Genomic DNA, 14,724 nt, shown 5'->3' with positions numbered 1-14,724 from the left:
ATTTAATAATTACTAATATTTCTACAAATCTCTACTGAGAACTCTTCTACTGTTAATCACCTAAGAGCTTGCATCATCAACTGCACATTTACTATATCTCTAGTCCATCCTTGTACTCAAATGATATAAATAAAAAAGGGGAATGCATTTTTTTAATTTATTTTTTGAGTCCTCAAAATGCAATCAATATTCATCATACTTATTAATGACTGTTAGTCAAAAGAATAAATGAAAACATTGGTTCTTATTAGTATAAATATGTAAATATATTTTATAATTTTTTTTCATATCTCCAATTTCCTCCCTTCCCACTGCTCCCTCCCCCCCCCCCCACACACACACACTTTTTTCTTTGCATTAAAAAGAGTGGTGGTAGAGTTGGTGAAAGGTCTTGTGTTCCACTCCTTACATGAAGTAGGTACTTATAAAATTTGTACCTAAACCACTTACCTGCTCTGCATCTGCTTTTCTGTCTACTCAATGGAACGGCATTCAGTTGTCTTGTGATAGGTAAGCTAATATGTATACATACATCTCTTCAAGTAGAAAGAGCTATAGATGAGTACAGGGTCATTATGCAGTATATATTATAAAATATCTTTTAAAAAACAAAATTTAATTTATTTGGTGAAAGCACTGTAAGGTAGAAAATACAAGGTAGAGATTTTTTTTTTATGCTCCTTATTGGGGCACTGGTTTTTATTTAAAGTAGGTTGAAATAAGAGCCAAAAGGTTGAACTGTTTTGTTAAGCAAAGTAAATTTGAAAAGTCTCTTGAAACAATGCAGCTAATGGTGTACCTGATGCATAAATAAAACCAACACTCTCTGAAGATATTAAGAAGTAACCAATAGCCCTAGCCGGTTTAGCTTACTGGGTAAATTGTCAGCCTGTGGACTGAAGAGTCCCAGGTTCCATTCTGGCCAAGGGCACATGCCCAGGGTTGCCAGCTCAATCCCTAGTGTGGAGTGTGCAGGGGGGCAGCGATAAATTATTCTCTTTCATCATTGATGTTTCTAGCTTCCTCTCCCTCTCCCTTCCTCTCTGAAATCATTAAAAATATATTTTTAAAAAGTAACCAATAGAAAAATAACAAGAAGTGTTCTTTAAATTCCATTGTCTTCTTTCTCACTGTCTCCTTCTCTGTCTATTGTTATGAGTATTGGCATGTTTATTCCTTGTAAATTAACTGAAAGTATGAAACGCTCTTTCTTGACATTTATTTAATAATTTATATGTGCTCTTAATATTCTTTTTATAAAGGCTAGTTGTTGACTTGTAGAGGTATCCAGGGTATAATTCTAGTTATTGAATGCTTCTGTCATAAATCAACATAGCTGGAACTAGAGAACAGACCAGTTCATTGTCAGGAATACTGCTTGAAAAACTCTTTCTTAAGTCTACTGAGGACAGAACACATTGACCCATAGCAACAACATTATCTCTGAAAACATTAGAAGTTTTCATAAGTAAATTGCTGAAATCCAATTTAAAATTCATTTGATGGGGGGAAAAGAGAATGGAGAGTTGAATATCAAATTCAAGTCTTTCTGGCTCTCTGTTTCTGAAGGTTCTGAAGGACATTTTTAAAAAACATGATGAAGAGGTTGTGCATTTTCCATTGTCTGTTAGCCTGAGTTTTATATACTTTATAAGGAAAATAATGGTATTTATCTAAAAGAGATAACCCAAAGGTCCAATAATTTTATATGGAGGAAAAGTTTAGAAGATAAGAAAAAGAAAAGAAAAGAAAAGAAAAGAAAAGAGTTTAGAAGAGTGACTGACATAATTAACAGCAGGATTTACACTTACATTAAGTGCTTCTGAATTCACAATGCTGGAAAAAACTGACCTAACATATATGTCTCTATCATTTCTTCAATCATTCAAGAACCTTTGCTGGACAGCCAATAGGCATGAAATTGTATTCTTAGCTATTCCAGTGTCTCCAAAAATGAATAAGGAATAGATTAGGGATTCTGAAACTAGGGCACAAAGCATAAAATCATGCCTGTAACTAAACTACGATTTTTAACTCCAAACATGCCTCTCCATCATCTAACATTGGGTGAAGGCTGTTGAAAGAACATTTTTCCTTCTCTAGTTTGCTTTCTGTTAGGTTCTGACAAGGAGGTAAAAAAGGGAGGTAGAAGGCCGGATGCTGGAAAAAGCCCTTTTTGTTTGCTGCTCTTGTCAGCATTACCTCACAGTGCTCTTCACCTCAGCAGCACTTGATTGAAGCAGCATTTGCTTCCTGTTTTCAGCTACTTCTGATCCTCACAGAACTGACTTCCTTGTGCCCCTCAGGGCTTATAGTACTGAGGCAAGCTGTGTCCTTTTCCCTCACACCAGGGGACCCTTCTCTATCTTTTAGGTTCTTATATCCTTAATAATAAGCTGTCCTTGGAAAAACAAAATATTTCAAAGTCCTTGGTTCTAAAAAATAAAAAAGGTGGGGAAAATACTTCAAGGCAGAGAGTGACAATTAAAGTTTTGTCCATGTCACTGTGTTTAAAATGTATGTGAATATGAAAGCTCATAGAAAAAGAACCAAGAAAGTCTTTGTTCTCCCAGCCTTAAGGGTGATGACTGCTTCCAGTATTTCGCACCATTCTCCTACCTCACTGTCTTGCATTTTCAGTCTTCTAAGGTACATGTTCAGCTCACTGCTGAAATAACCTGTGGCTTCTACTTTCCTGACTCGGTACTGGTTGTATAAAGAGTTGGAACTTAGAGTGGATTCCTGGAGAACTGAAAGGACTCTGATACCAATGTTGGTTTTATTAATGTATACTAGTTAGTTAGATATTAACCAAAAGGGTGGGAGCAAATCAATCAGAAGCAGATATTAGATTAAGCCTGACCAAGATTTACAGTCACCCCAGGAGTTGGCCCCACTAAAGGGGTAAGATAGCCCAGGGGACGTTTATTCCCTGAAGGGCATAGGAACCAGGAGCCAAGATGGCAGCCATACAGGGGAGGAGACAAACCTGAGAAAATCTGGGGAAATGATTGGCTAAGCTAAAAATCCGAGCCTGGGAAAAGCCAGGGAAGAGAGTAGACAGTTTGAAAGAAAGCCAGCTCTCTCCCAAGTCCAGGGGAAAATGGAGAATCTTAACACAAAGGCACCAGATTCTCTTTCACAGCTGTGCCCACAAAGTGCAGCACCCATGGCAGCCTGGACAAGAGCAGAGGCTGAGTTAGACTACTAGGGCCTCCGGTGCTGAGGTCATGACACAGCAGCTCTGGCCCCTGCCCTCCTCCTGGGCTTGGCTACTGGCAACAGTCTTGCATTAGATTTCTGACCCTTAATGTGAAGAAGTTATTGGGGGGAAGGGGGGTTCCAAGTGAAAGTTTGGGGGAATTGTTCTCCCTTCCAAAATAGCAAATATAATACACTATGCAGTAATCACTATTTTTCAAAGCAAATTGCTGTGCAAAATGAGAAAGTCAAAGAGAAAATCAGTTACTTTTTTTGGTGTGTGCAGTCTGAAAAGGGATCCTAGAAAACTTGATATTTGTGATGTCTCTAAAACTATAAGAGGTGCACATAAAGAGGTGCACGGTTTGGCTCAGTGGATAGAGCATCAGCCTGCGGACTGAAGGGTCCCAGATTCAATTCTGGTAAAGAGCATATACCTTGGTTATGGGCACATCCCCAGTAGGGGGTGTGCGGGAGGCAGCTGATCGATGTTTCCATCTCATTGATGTTTCTAACTCTCTATTCTTCTCCCTTCCTCTCTATAAAAGATCAATAAAATATATATTTTTTTAAATTGAGGGGAGAAGGAGGAAGTTCAGAATGACCATGGAGGATTGGCAAAAGTGCATATAAACCAGTATGGTTGGGTGTAGGGTCTCTATGAGAACTATAATTCCTAGAGAAATAGGCAAATGCATTACCAGAATATATGCATCATGCTATGGAATATGGACTTTCTGGATGATAAGTCTTTAAGTGATTTTATTTCATGGAGTTAATGGTCTGATTTGCTCTAAGGTATAAGCGGTTATCCTAAATGTTGATAATTATAATGGTATGCACATGCTCTGGGCCCTTTTTATAATTGGGGAATGTTGGGCAAATAATTAGAAATAGGCTTCCCTACTGGCTTCTCTCATTTTCAATTTTAGACTGAGTTAGGTTAGAGTTTCACTTTGTTTTGGCTAATAAGAGTTTAAGAAGCTCTGCTGGGACCACTATTGTACTGCATCTAATATAAATAAATGAGTTGCCTAAAGCAATAGAACTTCCTCAACATACCAGTTAGTATTTTATGCATACTAAGCACACTTTAGGTCTGTCACAACCAGCTGTTCAGTTTAAACTTGTGACTGGGTATCTCAACTAAATCAGCAGAAGATTTTCAAACCCAGTGAACACTGATTACAAAACTACTCGCTAGCATTTAAGTAGTTTCCTCTTTTGATTTTATTTATTAAAAAAAAACAACCCACAAGTTGAACTTATTCTCAATAATTAAATGGAAGAATGTTGAAGACACATTATAGACCTGGGTATTATATCCAAAAAGTATAAAATAACATATCTATTCAGTTAAAGATCAAAACAGTACTCCAAATGTTCACCAAACAAGGAAAATCTATGTGTCATAATTTAACTTTGAATTTTAGTCTGTTAATGTGTTTAGATGATACCTTCATGAAACACTTCCGGTTGACATCAATGTGCTATTACACACTCCACCTTGCCCCTTATTTTTCAGCTGTATGGTATTGGGAACATAAAGAGTTATTATTTGTGGCAGAGTCAGATGCATTTTTGTTCTCATGATAATGGACCTACAATAATGATCCACTCAGTGTGGTCAGACCTTGCCACTTTGGAGTTAGGTCTTCCACGTGTTGTAGAAATAATGTTCTAGGTTACAGGGGCTAGTATAGCATGGTAAAAACATGCTACTCAAAGCATGATCCATGTGCCAATAGAATTTACGTTAACTAGGGATTGTTAGACATAATAGAAGTACTCCAGAATCGACTGAACTACTATCTGTATTTTAACAGAATATCCAGGGGATCCATAGCATATTAAAGATTAAAAATTACTAAATGAAATCAGTTATTCTTTGATTTAACCCTAATTGCATTATTGTATAGGTGGTACTAGTATGTCTTCCAATATTTTTCATACTAGAGGCCCAGTAGATGAATTTTTGTATTGGTGGGATCCCTTGGGGTGGCATCTGGGATCAGCCCCCAGGCTCCCAGCCCCCAGCCTCACAGCTCTGCAGCCCCACCTGGCACCCCACCATGGTCTGGTGCCGCCCCCTCATCTGCTTTATCATCCCACCTGCCGAGCGATCAGTGGGGGTACCCCTGCCAAGCTCCCTCAGTGCCTGGGAGCCTGATGGTGGACCCACCCACCGCCACTGCTGCTGGTTGCCATCTGCAAGGTAATTGGTGGTGCAATCAGGTCCCTGCTTACACCCGCCTTGGCCTGGCCCTGCCCAATCACCTGCTCTGCCATCCCACTGTGGTCTTTCTCTCACTGGGGCCCACCGGGGCGGCAGCACCTCCACTGCTGCCTGCTGCCAGTACCGCATCACCAATACCTGCCATGTTCTGAGCCGCCCCCTGGTGGTCAGCGCAAGTCATAACGAGTGGCCAAACTCCCAGTCAAACAATTTGCATATTAGACTTTAATTATATAGGATAAAGTATTCTGACTTGAATTAATTTTTGGTAACCATGTCTATACATGTTTCATATTATTAAAACAGAAACTGAAGCAAGACTACATGGAACAGATTGTCAGAGGGGCTGGAGGACACTGGATAAAAGAAGGTGAATGTGCTACTGGAGAATTAAACTCCCCTGTTGTTTGAGTGAGTGAAGTTCTTGTTGCTGCTGAAATAACATTTTTCAGAAGCTGCCTTTGGAGGAAGGAATGTGGAAGAAGGCTTTATATGTGTGAAGTTATATTTCTCAGGTTCCAAAGTCCCCTGCCCCTTAAGCCAGTCCTGGAAGGGAGGCAGGGGCTCCAGCAGAGCCAGAAAGAAGGCCAGTGTCCAGACTTCATTCCATTTGCAGCTGAGGTGGCTTATCATCCGGGCTAATTAGAGTCCATTAGTGTATGTTTGCAGCCTCATGTGGCCATGAGCCTGAGGGCACCAGGGAGCATGCCCCTGCAACGAGGCAGGGGCCTGGCATGCCATGAAACAGAAGAGAGGGAACTTCCTTTGTTTGGAAGTTTATGCATTTAGATTTTGCATGCTTGCGATGGCCACCCCATCCTGGCCACTAATTTGTTCCCAGGTATGACTAGCAGACAGGTAGGCACCTTCCAATGCCACTCCGGCTTTTATTGGGCATGCTTCTAAATTGTCTTCCTCTAGTGCCTTCCCCTACCAATCAGCAGGGAATATACTTAGAGTGTTAAATGCAGCTTTTTGGCAAAACTGTATAAATGCCATGACAATATCTAGTCTTCCCTTTGTTCCTTTCCTGTAAATAATAACCAGGTTATTACAACTGCATCAAAAGAACACACATGCATAACCCAGAGAGTGGTGGTCTTCAGAAGGAAAGGTTGGCGGGCAGGGGCTGGGTAGAAGCTGGAAAGGAAGGGAAGAATGGGGATATCTGTAATAGTGTTAACAGTAAAAATAGAGAGAGATAATAAAATACAATTTAAGAAAAAGAAGTATAAATTGGTAGTTACAAAATAGTCACAAGGATATAAAAAGTACAGCATAGAGAATATAGTCAACTAGAGGCCCAGGACACAAAATTCACGTGTGGGTACAGTCTCTAGGCCTGGCCTGTGATCACAATTCCCATAGCCATCCCTGGTTCTCCAGTGTCATTGGGTGACCGAAGCCTTATGGCTGGAGAGAGGGACCCCTCTACAGGTCAGCCTCTGAATGTAGGGCTACCAGCAGGGCAGGCACCCTGACCTGGCACCACCCGAGTCCCCACCACCCACCTCCATTCCCCTGTTTGCCATCGGGTAATGGGAGACTGCCAGTTGGGGCAAAGGACCAAGAAGTGGTCAGTGCGCAGTCATTCTGGTCATTCCACCATTAGGGTCAATTTGCATATTATCCTTTTATTATATAGGATGATATTGTAATAACTATGCATGGTGCCAGGTGGGTACTTGAAATATTGGAAGGATCACTTTGTAAATTATCTAGTTGCCTAACCACTATGCTGTACACCTGAAACTAATACAAAATAATATTGAATGCAAACTGTAATTGAACAATAACATTTTAAAAAATGTTAATTAGCCCTGGCCAGTGTGACTAAGTGGGTTGGGTATTGTCACATGCACGTAAAGGCTGCTGATTTGATTTCTGGGTACATGCCTGGGTTTTGGGCTGGATTCTGGTAGGGGCAGGCTAGAGGCAGCCAGTCAATGTTTCACTCTATCATAGATGTTTCTCTCTGTTCTTCTCCCTCCCTCTCTCTCTCTCTAAAAATCAATAAAAATATTTTAAAACATTAAAAAGTTAGTTAATGAACCTGTTTCACATTTTGTTTAATAACTGAGGTATATAAAACTGCTCTCAAATATTTCATCAAATATTATCTCACACTGATTCTAAGAAATTTCCTCAGGCATTATTAAAAAATAATATCTAGTGTTTCTCTTGTATAGCTATAATGTATACTGCTCCTCATTCCCAAGCAATTTTAAAATTCTTGGTATTAACTTCTATTTCTCCTTCAAGACTCTATTATACGTATTAACTATTTTAAGTGAAAAATCAATTCCCACCAAATTTCTTTACCCTTTGGATATGTGAATGTTCAATGTAGGTCACCTATTTTCTATTATAGATCTCTAGTTTTTATATGACAATGTCTTCTATCTATGAATTTTATAATTAACACTAGAGGCCTGGCGCACAAAATTTATGCAGAGGTATGGTACCTAGCCTGGCCTGCGATCAAGGCCATCTTCCCCAGCTGCCTGCAGCTGGCCCATCCCCTACTGCCACCCACCCCCACTTCCCCATTTGTCATCAAGTGATCAGAGCCTGATGGTCAGGGGAAGAGACCAAGAGGTGGATAGTGGGCCTCATAGTGACTGATCCAGTGGTCGTTCTGGTTGTTCTGCTGTTAGGGTCAATTTGCATATTACCTTTTTATTTTATAAGATAGAGGCCTGGTGCACAGGTTGGGGCTGGCTGGCCTGCCCTGAAGGGGGCTCTGAATTGGGGTGGAGGCATCCCCATTGGGAGGTGGGGCTGTGGAGTTTGCAATCCAGCCATGCCCCAGTTAGAGGGGGTGCTGTGGAGTGGGGCTGGCCTGGATGAGGGGCTCCTGGTGGTTTGCAGGCCAGCCACACGCCTGGCTTAGTCAGGAAGGATGTCCAGAATTACATCTGAAAGACATCTGGTCTAGCAGTCTAATTAGCATATTAATCTTTTATTAGTATAGATTTCCTACATTTTTATCATCAAAACTTTGAATATCATTACAAAAACCATTGCCTCATCTTTTGTACACAGTAGACTCTGATTTGAGGCTTATGGTCCAGGTCTTAGCATAATATCATAGCATTCACATTTGCAAATAAAAATGCAATGTCATTTTGTTTTGAACTTTTTGAGAATGTGATGGACTTTTTGCTAATTGAAATAAGTTAGTAGTAAAAATATTACAAGATAAGAATGAGTAAAGGGGTTGCATACATTAACCTGTTCATATGTGGACCTGAAACTATTTGGATTATGTTGAATCATCATCTACTTATACTTTTAAATCCTCTCGGTTCCACCATTCACTCCTCTCTTCACCCCAAACCTTGGCAACCACTGATCTTTTTACTAGCTCCCTAGTTTTGCCTTTTCAATAATGTCCTATCATTGGAATTATACAGTAACTAGACTATTCAGGCTGTCTTCTTTCACTAGTAATTCCCATTTAGGATTTTTCTGTGTCCTTTATGGTTTGTTAGCTTATTCTTTTTAGTACTAAAACATTTCATTATCTGGATGTACTACAATTTATTTATTCCTTTACCTACGGAAGGATATCCTGGTTGATTCTAAGTTTTGGTAATGATGAAATAAAGCGGCTATAAACATCCATGTGCAAGCTTATGTGTAGACATAAGTTTTGAATCCATTTGCTGTGTTGTATGGTAAGAGTGTTTAATTTTGTAAGAAACCTCCAAACTATCTTCAAATGGAGGTATCCATCTGCATTTCTGCCAGCAATAAATTAGAGTTCTTATTACTCCACATCCTTGACAGTGTTTGGTGTTTTCGATGTTCTGGATTGTGGCCTTTTTAATAAGTGTGCAGTGCTATCTCATTGTTTTAATTTGCATTTCCCTAAGTAAATATGATGTACCTCATTAAAAGAATAATTACTGATTTGAGAGAGAGAGAGAGAGGAGGGGGGAGGGAGGGAGAGAGAGACATTGATTTGTTGTTCCACTTATTTATGCTTTCTTTAGTTGCTTCTTGTACTGGAGATTGAACCCACAACCTTGGCATATTGGGATAATGCTCTAACCAACTGCACTGCCTGGCGAGGGCCGTCGTGGATCAGTTTTCTGTGATCATTTGCCATCTGTGTATTTTCTTTCAATGCAGTGTATGTTTAAGTGTTTGGTTCATTTTTAAAAAACATTGTTTGCTTCCTAATTGTTGAGCTTTAAGGATTCTCTGTATAGTTCTTTCTCTGCTATGTCTTTTGTAAGAGTTTATTTTTATTCTCTTGATAATACATATAATTTTATAATCTACTTTTTAATTAATTTATTGACTTGACAAATTTTTATTGTGTACCTTTTTAAAAAAATGAATTTTATTGATTTTTTACAGAGAGGAAGGGAGAGGGATAGAGAGAGAGAAATATTAATGAGAGAGAAACATCGATCAGCTGCCTCCTTCACAACCCCTACTGGGGATGTGTCCGCAGCCAAGGTACATGCCGTTGACCAGAATTGAAACTGAGACCCTTCAGTCTGCAGGTTGATTCTTTATTTACTGAGCCAAACCGTTCAGGGCTATTGTGTACCTTTGGCAACAATAAAACTTAGTTCCCAATCCATCTCAAACTTAGTCTGATGGAGGAGACACTTGTTTCTCTTTTAAAATAATCAGCTCTAAAAAAAACAGGGTCCTAAAGATCAGGCTATTGCTAACTGTAGGAACCTGTTAAGGAGATTTAGTGGCACCTGAGGTTTCCTTACTCAGGGTCTCTCTACTATAGAATTACCTTTACCTCTTTGTTAAATATATATTTATTTTCCTTTGCTATTTTATCAAGCTGCATGTGGATTGAGATTTCCACTAACATATAATAAACTATTAAATATGCAGTATAGCTATGCCTGTGGATCCAGGAGTTTGGAATACAGATTTCAAAAATAGATGCCCTCTCTGACTAGCTAAAAGTCATGAAACTCCATAGGAAGGTCTATTTTTTTTAAGACTCATCCCTTTAAAAATCATGCCTGTCAAACAAGAAATTCAGAACCGAGTGACAGCACTGGAGCCTGATGGCAGAGGGAAGGAACACTGATTCAGTCCTTGAATTTTCCATGACGACTGCTCACCTGCACTTAGCAGCTGTTTATTGCTTGGTTCACTGGAGCATATGATGCTGAACCAAGCCACGGGTCAATAAAGTCATTTACAACGATCAACGATCTCACTCTGAGTGAAAGAGGTGATGAATCAACCAAAATTCCTTTAGGCAATAGGCCTAGCAGGGGAGTTTTGCACTTTAGCTGGTAACATATAATTAAATGAATCAGCAACTTTCACATCTCCCTAATTAATTTTACTACCTTTGGAGAAAGCATTCAACAAACTTTTAAATGTTTTTCTCCTTGATTAAGGATGTTAGTGGTTAGATAGCAAACTATGCAGAAAGCCTTAAGCCTTGACCTTGTAAGTATTTAGACAGTGATTTCTTGATTTGAGTACTATTAGTATTGAATCCAGTATTATCTTTAATATCCTTCACATGTCTATGTGATAGTTTCCTGTTATATTGAACTAAGAAAATCTCATTTGTTTGTAACTAGTATTAAAAAAACGACATAATTAAGACTTAAATAAAGTCATAACAGTTTTTTCTGAGTGCATACTAAGTGCCATGAACCATGTGCCTTATTTATACTACCTCATTTAATCTTCAAAAAGAAACAGTAAAGTAGAGAATATATTTTTATAAGATTATATATATGTATATACATACATACACACACACACACACACACACATACACACACACACACACACACATATATATATATATATATATATATATATATATATATATATATTGATTTCAGAGTGGAAGGGAGAGGTAGAGAGAGATAGAAACATCAATGATGAGAGAGAATCATCAATCAATGGCCCCTTGCACATTCTCTATTGGGGCTTGAGGCTGCAACCTGGCCATGTGACCTGACTAGAAATCAAACCTTGACCTCCTTACTCATAGGTTGACCCTCAATCACTGAGCTGCACCAGCAGGTCTCAGAAAATGTATTTACTCACATTTATTGAAGCTGTGTTCATAATAAGGTTAAAAAGTAAATAAGACTAATAATGTTCTCAGAATTGTAGAGCTTTGTAGGTGAATCCATTAAAAACTTTACTATAGCCCTGGCCAGTGTGACTCTGTTGGAATGTCATCCCATACACTAAAGAGTGGTGGCTTAGATTCACAGTCAGGGCACAGACTCTGATTTCAGGTTTGATCCTGGTCAGGGCATGTGGGGGAGGCAACCAGCGGATGTTTCTCTCTCACAGCAATGTTTCTTTCTCTCCCTTTTTCTCTCTCTCAAATCAATAAATGCACACAACTTTGATATCAGTCTCTCAGAGTTAAAGTCCATATTTCAAATTATTACATGGTGAACAAATAATGATGCAATTTATTTAGATACTGGTTTTCATAAAATTAACATAATTTCTGAAACTTTAGCATTTTAACTGTTTTTAAAAATTCTTATAGATTGCATTCAATATGATATTTCATAATTGATATGTACATTAAAAACTTTGTTATGCTTTAATCACAGGTAGGACACATATTATTAAATAACAATAGCATATTTAGAATTTAAAGAATATGACACCATGCTAACTGCTTATGTGTGACCTGGGTTAATCCTTATATTCACACTGGAATGGGTTTTTATCCTATCTAGTAAAAGAGTAATATGCAAATTTACCATCACTCTAACACACAAGATGGCTGCTCCTGAGGTAGTCAAAGATAGCTGCCCCCATGTGGACACAAGATGGCCACCACAAGATGGTTAACGGGGGAAGGCAGTTGGGAAGGCACCAGGCCTGCATGGGAGAGCAGTTGAGGGCTATCAAGCCTGCAGAGGAGGGCAGTTAAGGGTGACCAGGCCAGCAGAGGAGGGATGTTGGAAAGTTGGGGTTGACCAGGCCTGCTGGGAAGGGCAGTTAGGGGCAATCAGGCTGGCAGGAGAGTGGTTAGGGGGTGATCAGGCTGGCAGGCAGCCTCTAGTCAAATAATAATGAGCTAGTGGCTATAAATAACCTTAAGTTTGAATAGAGGAAATATAACTGGAATTACATGTTTGTTTTTTACATGATAATGCTACATGTTAATACAGTCCTGATTTGTAAAAAATTTGACCTTGCAAAATAATTTTGCATTTAGGCACAATTGTGAATGACTTCTAGGGGAGTTAGAAAGGGGATTTGTGAGTCCTTTGTGGGTATTAACATAATCTGCCCATAACCAATGTTTCTAGTATCATATAGAGATTCATCAACTCAAGTATTTGTTCAGTGCCTACTTAGACAGTGTATGAAGTTGGTGTTGCATAAAGCCAAAATGTTTTATAAAATGGACCCTGCTGTTTTGTAGTCTATAAATTTTTCCTGAGACATGATATAGGCACATGTAAATGCAAATTACACAGTTCTAATTCAATGAGTGTTCAAGACAGCAACGTGAAACCCAAATTAGTGCATGATACATGTTAAGTGAATTGAGTTTAGAGTAAAGAGGGAAATCACTTAGGGCTAATGTGGTCCAATAAGGCTTTGACAAGCAAAACAGATGGAGTATATATAAAGCAGATGTCAACTGAGGTTTCCTGTTTCCTATTAAGTTGATTTTATTTAAATTCAGCCCACTTTCCACAGTGTCAAGCAATGAGAGACCCAATGTCTTCTCTGGGAAGTCTATGAATTCCCAGAGGCCATCTCAGTTCATGAAAAATCACTCTGGCTCTCAAGTCTTTTTCCTCCTGAATTGCATAGATCTGGACCCAGTCTTTACAGATATATTATAAATGTAATAGCATTCTCTTATGTCATGTTGTATGGATAGTAATGTTTAATCCAAACTTGAGGAGAGGCAGGAGAAAGGATTGACTACTGCAAACTGAGCATTGAAACATAGACACTTCTGTTTGTAATGTTTTCAACTATCAGTGATTTTACTCTGATCCCTTCATTACATGCAGTACCTAGGTGTGGTGTATGGCAGCTCAGAAGCTGTACTTCTTTCTACGGTATCTCTATAAATTCTCTCTCTCACTTCTAACTTTCCAACTTATTTAAAATAGTATTAATGTTCTTCTCACTTTGTAGTTTGGAGGTATTCATCTCTTCCTTACTCCTCCTTTCAAGCTCTGGTCTGACCTACAATATCTTTCAGAAGACTGACAGTCTTCTATAAAACCCAATATACTCTTCTTGGAAGGTACTTGAATTTTATGACTATGTATAATTTATCTATCTATCCATCTATTATCTATCTATCTACCTATCTATCTATCTATCTATCTATCCACCTTTCACCTATCATCTTTCTAACACCAACCTTTTTTTCTCTCATTGCTCTAAGTTTAATTGTAAATGTATCAAATCTTCCACCATGTGGCCATCCTTTCTTTTCTTTAAACAAGTCATTTGATACTGAATAAAGTATCTCTGATTGTTATAAAGTTATGTATATCAAACCAAAGTCTGTATGTCTGTGATTTCCATTCCTTGACCTTAGAGTGTTCCCTGTATCCATCCATATGTGATTTCATCATTTGTTTGTACTATCTTCATGTAAACCAGTGGTTCTCAACCTTTCTAATGCCCTGACTCTTTAACACAGTTCCTCATGTTGTGATGACCCCCAATCATAAAATTATTTTTGTTTCTACTTCATAACTGTAATTTTGCTACTGTTATGAATCATAATGTAAATATATGTGTTTTCTGATGGTCTTTAGGCTCTACAGCAGTGGTTCTCAACCTGTGGGTCACAACCCACAGGTTGAGAATCGCTAGCATGGTTGCCTAAAACCATTGGAAAACACAGACATTTACATTACGATCCATAACAGTAGCAAAATTACAGTTATGAAGTACCAACAAAAATAATTTTATTTTTTGGGGTCACCACAACATGAGGAACTGTATTAAAGGATCCTGGCATTAGAAAGGTTGAGAACCACAGATGTAAACCTTCACCAACTAGTTACTCTCCTGAAAAATGTTTGTTGAAATTATATATGAATGACAACAGCATTACTAAAAAAATTAATCATGCTTTAACAGTGAAAGACAAAAGAATAATTATTGATTCGGATTCTTTTTCTAATAAATATAGGTGTCAAGGAAGATAATAGTGTTGAAATAAGAGGGTTGCTATGTCATTACCCCTTTTGCCCCTATGACAGTGTAAGTAATGTTACCATTTTAGATGTGAGTGGAAACAATAGTTAAGTCTTACAAGATATGCA

Source organism: Pipistrellus hanaki, assembly GCF_964339955.1.
Source record: "Pipistrellus hanaki genome assembly, chromosome: 4".
In the NCBI taxonomy this organism is placed as follows: Eukaryota; Metazoa; Chordata; class Mammalia; order Chiroptera; family Vespertilionidae; genus Pipistrellus; species Pipistrellus hanaki.
This window is presented reverse-complemented; position numbering follows the sequence as displayed.